The following is an 11091-nucleotide window of genomic DNA, read 5'->3' as shown; positions in this document are numbered from 1 at the left end:
GCAATAAATATGGCATAACCTATGGTCAATCTAGGGTCATTCATACCTTATTTGTGAGTTGGAACAATTGAAACATCATTTGCTTCAGAACCTTGAATTCTTGTGATACGAAAAGCTTGAATTCAATCTCTTGAACTTGAGCTTGAGTTATGCTTGAGTTCTTAAGTCTTTAACGTACAATATTTGAACTTCAAACTTGAACTTGAGTTCTTGAGTTACGCTTGAGTTCTTGAATTTGAGCTTGAAACCATAAACTTCAACAATCCTCTCTTCAACTTGAAAATGTAGGCAAGTTCGACGAAGATGTAAACAACTTTAAAATGCACGAACCTGATCAATTCAACTTAAAGCATAATACAAATTCTAAATGGTTTGATATAACAAAATTTGACGGCAACTCGGGTGTTAGATTTACACTATAGCTTTTAAAATCTCCCCCTTTGTCAAACTTGTGACAAAACCAAATAAAGAATCATGCACCAATAAGGAATTATGCACCAGTTATACGCACAATAACGAATCATATATGAGCAAAAAATGATCAATAGTCACGTCTCCCCCTCATTCCATTACTCCCCCTCAATCTAGGAGAGGTGATTTGCAAAACCTATAAAAAAAATAATCCATACATTTCTTCCTACATTCCATATTCCACAATCACACAATCATCTCCACAATTTCTCCCCCTTTTTGTCACAATATGACAAAGGAAAGACATATAAAGATAAAAGAAGTAAATGAAATAGAGAGGAAAGAGCATCACCATGATAATCATAAATCAACTTAAGGCATAATATCATGTCCACATAGTAAGAAGTAAAAGTATAAGACCAAGAATTATCTAAACACACATAGAGTAGAAAGAGTTAATACGTGTCCAGATTAAAAAGCTAGTCAGATCTAGATGAGGGAGTAGGAATAGATGGATATATCTAATGTAGTCCCTTGTTAATGCACCTAAGGTATTTGCGCATGTATTTGAATTGATTTTCCTGGGACACATGCAGACCTTCCACCTTTTCCTTTAGGTATCGCAATCATCATCAAAATTAGAAGGTTAAAAATATGGGTCAGCCATAGAATTTAATTCTATCTCATCAAACAAGTCATCTATATTAACATCATCAAGAGGCAAAGCATCTTCCTCTCCAGTTTCTTCAGCAGCTCCTCCAGCACCCTCATCAACTTGGCCAAGATCCAACCTCAAATTCATCATATTAATGTTTGAATTTTTGAAGGGAAGATGGTTAATAAGAGCTTCTCCAACAGGCATAACCACAAGACTATGAGTAGCTAGCGTGGTCATCAGAAATGCAAAGGGAATATCACTATGACCAAGATGGAGATGAAACTGAATGATAATGTAACACCTCATACTTTCTAGTACTCAGGTGTTACCTTGAAAATCCGAATTAACCACACATGCATGGGGTCATGCATGACTCACCGTACACATCAGCATCTAGTGGTCCCCAATGTATCCATCTAGACCGATTGGGACAATCTTCATTCATATATCGAGTCATCTGACCGTTAGGAGTGGAATTCACCTATAAATTGAGCTTTCCATAAGATTGATCCTCGAGGCGGACCATATATTTGCATTAGGACTCCTTAAATAAACTATAGATCAATCACAACGTTCATTGATCAATCCAATGTCCGATTTCCCTAATTTGACCATTGGATTGTAAAATTGACTGTAAGACTGAGGTGTCTGGGATTGGACACATGGCCCACTAAGACACGATACAACCCATTAATGACCCTAATCAAAGGCAAGTCATACAAGATAATAATAATAATAGTAATAAATAATAAATATATATAATATCTATGTATGCACATATAAAAATAACTATAAAATAATAATGATAATTAAATTCTAATAATATAAAAGTTTGAGATGGATGGCCCTAATAAACAACATAACTATGATATATATATATATATATATATATATATATATATATATATTACATGTAATAATAATAATAATTAAAATTAAAAATTTTAAATTAATGTGTTGTCTGAATAGCGACATATGATGGTGTGCTTAGACATATAAACGATCCCGTAGGACCTTCTGACCGTTGATAATCAGGCTGGGATTAATCCAACAATCAGATTAATGCAATCGGCACTAAAGGACCCTAGTTTCATTAGCATGGCCCACCTAAGCTATGGGATTTGCCTCAAATCAGCTCTAAGGTGTTAATAAAGCCCATAGAAGAAGAAGCACAAGGCGGATTTATCATAACCACCACAATGGACCCCACCTTGAGGTGCGAGTGCACACGAGGGACGTGCACTCGCCATAAACGGGTCGTGGGAGACCGGTCAGCATGGGATGACCCGTGTTTTCCCAAAAATAGAGAGGTCCTCTCTCTGTTTTCGACAGCTGATGGACAACGTCCATTTGGGATGCCCTATGGCCCACCATCTCAGATCAGATGGGTGATCTGAACCATCTATCTTATGCACAGATGGGGCTTAACCAAAACCCGATGAGTCCCGCATGTAGGTGTGACCATACGTGCACACAAACATTGGCACAAAAGGGCCCTATAAACACAACATTTCCAGAAATGGCGTTCTGTTGCATTGCCAGCTTGGCAATCCACGTGAGGCCGGAACCATCTATCTCAACCCTCCGTCCTAAAGTAATCCCAGCCATTTATTTTAGGGCTTTGTAAAGGGAAAGCATAAGACCCAAAAACCAGCCATTTTCCTTCTTCATGCGAACCCACCGGTCCATCTTTCTCCAAGCTTCAATGAAGCTTGTCTACGAGCTTCCAAGGGTCCATATGGGCCTTCCGAAAGAAACCGATTGGAGGAGGCCTTGAATTATATTCTCAAATTCCTAAGACTTGTTGTTACTTCGACTCTTATGGGCTGCTTGGAGGTCTGGTCATTTAAGTTGATTGTTCTCTAATCTGTCTTCTTCCTAACCTAAAGCTTGAAACATCGGTCCTATCAATAAGCCTTAATACATGATCGATGGTCTACATGATCCCATTTGGTCTCAGCGGTGCAGCACTAGGGCTGGCCACAATCTTAGTGCGCAACAATTGGGGTTATGTATATAGCAATGAGGTAGAAGAGGTGAAATAGGTAGCGACCTCGATGTCATTGATTGTGCTCTCGAACTTCCTCGATGGAATCCAACCAATGCTTTCAAGATTCGACCCTAAGGGTGCTCACACCTCCTAGCGATGGCGAAGGCGGTTCAAAACATAAGGTGATAATTCTTCCCCTTGAGCTTTCCATTTTCCCATTAACTTAAGTTATAGTTTTTATTTTAATTTATAATTGATATCTCCATTTTATAATCACATATGTTAATTGTTGGAATTGAATTGTTATATTACATGCTTAATAATTATCCTGCATAGTTATCTCATGCTTGTGGATTATTTGTGGATTGCTTATGGGACTTAAACTGGTATATCAGTGGGAAACCCCTACCCATGAATGTACACCCATACTTGAGATGTAACTCAACTGGTTGTGATCGTAATGGGCTTTCGACTTAGTGGTTATTGAGTAGTGGTTTAAATTGATCATTTATGTGGGCTTACCATCCAGGGTTGTTGTGTCTAATAGTTTTTAAGGATGGTTTCTTATTGCATGGTTTTGATATTCGCCTTACGTAGCTTTGTTTTAGTATTTGTCCTAGATGGGTTGGATGTTTTATTTTGTGCAACCATGCAATGGTAATCCTCATATACTAAATATGATTGGCCACTAGTCGATTGGGTTCCATTAAACATCCTAAGGTGGTAGCCTCATGAGCCATTGATGGTGGAATGGGATATTATGCCTGAGCTGTCGGCCTACGCTCAGCTCTGAGCTCCACATAGTGACCTTTGAGCTTATTAAACTTACTGGTTGTAAACGGATTAATAATAGTTGGGCTAATCATGCATTCATTGCTTTCTTGCGGTGATGGATGACTAATTTTGGATGTTGTAGCACATGCCTAATAGGATTTAGTTGGGTATCGTTTCACTAGCTCCCAGACCATCGACTATCGACCCACTTTTGGTGAGTTTGACACTATGCATATACTATGTACTTTCACTGGTGATGGGCCACATTGCATGGTTTTTGCCTAAAAGCTAACTGAATGAGCATCCCCAGTTGATGTGCACTCATGCATCCATACATCTAAAAATACTGCATCGTGTATTGCTTTATATGCCTTCTTATGTTCTTATACTATTTCTTACCTAATGCAGCGATGTGTAATCTCGAGGGGAATTCACACTGAGTTGGCCACTCATCCATCAAATATACAACCGTACAGGTAGTATAGGTGGCTTAAGTGATATGCAGGTTCGGATTGATGAGGAGCTGTTATGATGGTTAAGGATGCGTGGTTCTACCTGTCAAGTAAGTTACGCGATCTTGCGGCTTTCGTTTATATATTTTCTTTTATATTTCTCACGTATGTAAATCTTATAATTGTTAATGTAGAGACATTGGTTTGTATAAGTCATTATGGGTAGCTTCCTGTATATTTGAATGATAATGAAATTTTCCTTGACGTTTGATTGTCCATGCTACGCTAACTGCTAACTCTGAATGAAAGGAAAAAATATATGGATGGAATTTGGCTCTCTATAAGTTAACACTCGATTTTTTGGGAAACAGGTCATGTACCCAGGTCCTGAAAAGATGGGGCGTTACAGATAATGTAACAAATAAGAGATGGAAGACATACAGGAACATCAGTAACAACTGAATGAAGGATGCAAGCCATGAAAGAAGTTAGCTCAGTTTTGTTACCAGATATAGGATACAAACTAGAGATAAAAATATGATGAAGAATCATGTATCTAGGTAACATATATTTAGAACTAACGCAATGCTAGAGTTCCAATTAGCATCTATGTTGCACAACACTCCAGTTAGCATTCGTTTTTCAGATTCAGAAGGTCTTGCCACTAAAGTAGAAATAGGAATACCTTCATTATTCACTGGAATATCCATCAATCCAGATATCAAGTGAAGTTCTACATCAATAGGACCTTCTCTAGTTCAAATAGTAAAAGTTAAATTCTCAGTAGAAAAGTCACTTGTACAAGAAAACATATCCTGCGCAATGGAACGGTATGTAGGACCGCCCCAATTTAATATGTTAGCCTATCTTACAGTTTGAAGGAGGGGAATAATGCCAAACAGTTACAAATGATTTGAGTTGACAGTCCGTTCAACAATCACATTGCGGAGATAAATATCCTACACATATTCGGGATTTTCTTCTGGTGAAAAAAGATGATGCACCGTGATTAAAGAGGAATGGGAAGAAGAACCACAAGAGGCTTTCTTCTTATTTTTACCTTCCATTGTACAAAGAATACAAGAAATACAAGTAATGTAAGAAAAGAAAGATGGGTTTCAAGAAAATCAGATTTTTTATAAGAAAACCCAATAAACCACCAAAAACCTTGAAATAAACTACAAAATCAAGGAAATGGAAGTGCAAAGAACCCAAATCCACAAGGAAAATGAAAAAGATGCACTAATCATAAAGGAATCAAAGGGTGGCTCGACCGATAGTGGAAGGGCCGGTTGGGGAAGATGAAAAAATGGAAGAAAAAGTACTTTTTGCATAATAAAAAGCCCCAAACCCGAGCAACTCGACCGGTCATGCCACGACTGGTCGAGTGTATACTCGACTGGTTGTGCACCTCATAAATTTTACATTTTTTCATATTTTTGTTAAAAATTTGTAAAACAAATAAAAACATGTAATATAGTACAAATAAACACAAGCAATTCAGATCATTTTGCACATACCCATATCCAATTTTAATTTAGTAAACATGTTTCTATCAAGCGGTTTTATAAAAATGTTTGCAAGTTGATTTTCAGTCTAAATATAGTCCAAAGAAATAATCTTATCTTCTACTAATTCATGAATATAATGATATCTAATGTCAATATGCTTAGTTTATGAATGCTGAATTTGATTTTTAGAAATGCTAATTGCTCTAGAATTGTCGCAATACAACACCATAGAATCTTGCGTAAATCCGTAATCACTTAATATCCTTTTCATCCACACAAGCTAGGTGCATGCATTACCGACTGCAATATACTCAGCCTTAGCTGTGGAATGTGATATGAAACTTTGTTTCTTACAATGCCAAGAAACTAAACAGTTCCCAACATAAAAACATCTACCGCTGGTAGACTTGCGATCATCAATATTACCAGCTCAATCAGCATCCAAATAACCAGCTAATTGAACATTAGTATCATGAGGATACCAAAGGCCGAGTTTGGCCAAACTTACGACATATCTCAAAATGTGTTTTACAACAATCAGGTGGGGTTCTTTAGGGTTCGATTGATATCTAGCACAGATTCCTACACTGAATGTAATATCAGGTTAGCTAGCAGTTAAATATAATAAATTACCTATCATACCGCGATATAACTTAGGATCTACACTTTTACCTGTCGAATCCTTAGAGAGTTTAAGTGTCGTACTCATAGGAGTATCAAAATTTTTACTGCTCTCAAAACTAAACTTTTTCACTAAATTTAGAGCATATTTTGTTTGAGAAATAAAGAACCTATCATTAAGCTGTTTTACTTGCAAACCTAAGAAATAGTTCAGTTCTCCAACCATGCTCATTTCAAACTTGGACTTCATTAAATCTGCAAACTCAACAATCATGTTAGAACAGGTACATCCATATATAATGTCATCAACATAAATCTGTACTATTAGTATATGAGCATTGTATTTCTTTACAAAAAGTGTCTTATCAACATGTTGAGGGTCAAATATTGCATATCAGACCCATTTATTGCATAGATTTACAAGCATGACACCGTTTAATAGCCTAATTTAATTGAATTTGTGATGCAGGGCGTCTTCATGAGCTTGGACTGAGAAAGGACACTAAAAAGCATGGATTTACCGATCTGATGACACTAAAGCATGGGACGGACTCTAGAAGACCAAGAGCGACGAAATTATACACCAGGGGTCCGCAGAAATCGAGGAATCGAAGCTCAAGTGGCCTGAAAAGTGTCCAGAACGCAAGATCACGGGGTTCCTGTCATCTGATGGGTTCGAAACTCCATACGTGGCCTGAGGACCATAAATGAACCGTACACGTGAAATTTCATCCATTGGATCTCTCTGGAAGTGGTCCAATGCACAGATCAGCCCCTTTAATTGTTATGTGGGACCCACCTGAGATCTGGATATGCCAGAAATTTGGTCTCAACGCCTTAAATTATGAGAAGAACTAAATGGACGGAGCGGATTTATTACATGCATCAGGGTGGGACCCATTTTTGTGAGAGAGAGTACACACTGGATGTGTACTGGCGCATATACGCTGTTTTGACTGCGTTTGACCCGCGCCCACTCGACTTCACAAGCAAAGAAGGAAACAGGCTCTGTTTTTGCCTTCACGCGCAGCCGACCCACGGGAAGTAGCAGTGGGCCACTGTCATCATGTATTTAGGTGATCCACACCGGTCATTCAATCCAGACTGGAAGCTTGACCGTCGGCTCGTTGACGGACTTCCAGATGACAGCAGTGACTGGGTTTTTACTGTCTAAACGGTAGACAGACGGTGACAAGTTAAATCTTGCGGTCCACACCGAAATCGAGTCAATCTGGTCACTCCCGGACGGTTTCTCATTGCACATCCAATGGACGGAGTGGATCTCCTCACTGACGCTGACCATGGGCCCCACCAGCAGCTCAGCGCAGGTCCTGCGCAGGCAGAGAGTCCAAGCAGCGCACGGACGCTGCCGCTCATCGTGGCCCTTTTGTGATTTCAATCACCGTCGGATTGATGATCCAGACCATCCACATGCTTCAACAGATGGCCATAGCCCTAGCCAAGGTGTCAGAATCAATAAATGTGTTGATTTCACGCTGCAAAATCAAATCAAACGGCGGGTGTTCTGCTGCGAAAAATAGATTGCGCGACCGGTTTCTGCTGCGAAAAATTTCCGCATGGAGTGCGGAAACTCCAGCCACCGCCCCTAGCACTCCAGCAGGGTCTTTGCTGCCTATAAAGAGAGAGAAAGGAGGCAACGATGGGGAGGGCTCGTTTTTGGGGTTTGACAAAGGAAGAGAAACATGGAGGGCTTGGTCTTGGTTTCGTCGTGAGGGGCAGGGACGAGGGGTGCTTGAAGCTTGGGTTCCAATCGGCTGCTGATCGTGGAATGCTCGGTGCTTGGTCTTTGATGGAAAGGAAGGACTGCACGTCAGGGAGAGCTGATGGAATGTGGAGGCTGAAAGAACAATAAGCTCTTTCTTCTTCTCTTCTTCTCCTTTTCGTTTCCTTTTTCTTTCTATTTGTTTTGGATTTAGGCTAATCATGGTCGGCTAAATCTCTTAGCTAGGGCTAAGAGGTGAAGCTTGTAGTGAGAAGGGAGACTCTAATTGCTGATTTAACTATTTAATCATGAATTGAACTTGATTATGGTTTAATTATTAAGGGAATGTTTGTAGTTTTTAATGGTCTATTGTGACTGAAATTACAATGGGTCTGTGATAGCTTTGAGCATGTTCCTTTTCTCCTTCTCATGTTTATGAAGTCAGGAAGCCCTATTGTTCACCATTGTCTCATGGGCATGGTCGGATGACGGTACCCTTCCTAACCTTCACAGCATGATGAATAGTTGGTAATTAGATTAATTCTGTTGTTTGTTTTGTCTCCTGGGCATGGTTTGGTGATGGAATCCATTCTAATTCATATACCTTTCATCTCTTGAAAACCAAATCAAGTAAGTTCAGTTTGAATTCCATACCCCTTGATGCAGGCATAAGATTTCCCGGATCTCTACAAGTGGATCCTCTGAATCCCTAGTTTCCCTTCCCTGAACTACTTAAGTTTTAAGATAATTATTTCACAAATTATTTCCTAAATTCTATTTGGTTTAGATCACATCTTAGTCTAGTTCTAGTTCTACTTGGTTTCAGATAACGTACAGGTATCAGTCCCTGTGGATTCGACCTCGGTCTTACCGAGTTTATTACTACATCACAACCCTGCACTTGGGGAGTGAACAAGTTTTTGGCGCCGTTGCCGGGGACTGATAGTTACGATTTTCTGAAATTAATTGGTTTTAGAATTAGTTTAAGATTAGGATTTTATTAACCTTAGTTTTTATTTATTTATTTATTTTTATTTGAGTTCAAAACTAACTTGTTTCCTGTTTTATAGGATCTGGATATAAGTTTCTCAATTGGTAATCCCTTCCTAATCTCTCTACCTTTTCATATTTTTAGAATTTAGGTTATTTCTTTCCCTTCTTAGAAATTAACTTTCTATTTTTTTTGTTTTATTTTAGTAACTTTCTAATTCTAACACTTTTAGAAACTAATTTTGTTCCCAATTTATTTTTAGAATATTTGTTTAGGAACTAACCTTCCTATTTTTTAGGCCCTTAAGATAGAAATCTCTATTTTGGTACACTCCTTCCCTACTCTCTATTTTTCAATTTTTCTTGTAGTAATTTACTTTTTAGTTTAGGCTTTCCTAGTTTCTTTTAGAAATTAATTTACTGTTATTTTTCTTTTAAAGTATCGTTTCTCTCCTTTATAGAATCTAACTTATTTTTGTTTTATTTTGCAGGTCCTTAACTTAGGAGCTTCAATTTGGTAATTCCTTTCCAATTCTCCCTCTCTTTCGTTTTAGATTTTCTTTTTTTCCTTCTTTAGGATTAGGCTTTGAATTGAGGGCTGCGAGTGTTTCATGCCCAAGTGGGCCCGTGACGACACTCGACGTCTCTTGACTGAAGGAGGAGTGGTTGAGGGGTTGACTATCCATCGCAGGATTAGACACCGCTCGACATCCCCCGAGTTAACTGAAGTTCTGGCTGTAGACCCCCCTCCTCTACTTCCCCCTCGGGTGGAGGTTACCCATGATGAGAATGAGGTGCAACAGGCACCCCCGCCTCGTACTTTACGAGATTTTCTACAACCGGCGGGAGTGAGTACGCCCTCATGCATGATTTTTCCCGAAAACACAGGACAAATGGACATCAAGCTAGAAGTTATCCAACTCCTTCCCAAATTCCATGGACTTGAATCAGAAAGTCCATATTTACATTTGAAAGAGTTCGATGAAATTATAGCTACATTATGTTTTCCTAATGTATCTGAGGATACAATGAGGCTGAAACTCTTTCCTTTTTCCTTAAAAGAGAAAGCTAAGACGTGGTTACATTCACTGCGTCCTAGATCCATTGGCACATGGAACGACATGCAGAGGGAATTCATAAAAAAATTCTTCCCACATCATAAAACGATTACCCTCAGAAAAGCGATCATGAACTTTGCCCAAAAGGAAGATGAAACATTCTTTCAATGTTGGGAAAGGTTCAAAGATTTGGTCAGTTCATGCCCACAACACGGATTTGAAACGTGGCGCATTACAAATTTTTTCTATGATGGACTGACATCTTCCATGCGCCAAATGGTCGAGACAATGTGTAATGGAGAGTTCATTAATAAAGACATCGACGAGGTATGGGACTACCTCGATAGTTTGGCTGAAAAAACACAATCTTGGGACTATTACCCAAAGTCGAACACCACGTCTAGGCCGACTCAATTAAAGGAGAAAGGTGGATTATATCTCTTGAAAGAAGAGGATGATCTCAAGTGTAAAGTGACTACGCTCATAAGGAAAGTTGAGGCCATGGAAGGAAAGAAGGATAAGGTCAATGAAACTGTTTGCGGCATCTGTGATTGCAACATTCACACAACTGAAAACTGTCCTACAATACCTGCCTTTCGAGGAGTGTTGAATGAACAAGCCAATGCCGTAAATAACTATCAAAGACCTTTCACTGGACCTAACTCCAACACATACAATCCTGGTTGGAAAAATCATCCAAACTTTAGTTGGAGGAATGGACAAACAGCGACTCCTCCAGGTTTCTTCAATCAAAATCCAAATCAAGTGAAACCTCAAGAGGAACCGGTTCAAAATCCCATACAAGAGCTGGCTCAAGCAATGCGGGGAATTACAGATTTTATGCAAAAGATAGATTCTCGTATGACGGTTATAGAAAAGGGGATGCTTCCTGCACAACCTCTC

General features: G+C 39.0%; 1 non-coding gene across 1 annotated transcript; it reads right to left on the bottom strand.

Moving 5' to 3' along the window:
• Positions 1-10299: 10299 nt before the first annotated feature.
• LOC131234169 (small nucleolar RNA R71) lies at positions 10300-10406 on the bottom strand. Its single transcript, XR_009165577.1, has one exon. It is a non-coding gene; the product is annotated as a small nucleolar RNA R71 (small nucleolar RNA).
• Between the last annotated feature and the right edge of the window lie 685 nt (positions 10407-11091).

The sequence above is a fragment of the Magnolia sinica genome, chromosome 18 (genome assembly GCF_029962835.1).
Source record: "Magnolia sinica isolate HGM2019 chromosome 18, MsV1, whole genome shotgun sequence".
Classification (NCBI taxonomy): domain Eukaryota; kingdom Viridiplantae; phylum Streptophyta; class Magnoliopsida; order Magnoliales; family Magnoliaceae; genus Magnolia; species Magnolia sinica.
This window is presented reverse-complemented; position numbering and strand designations above follow the sequence as displayed.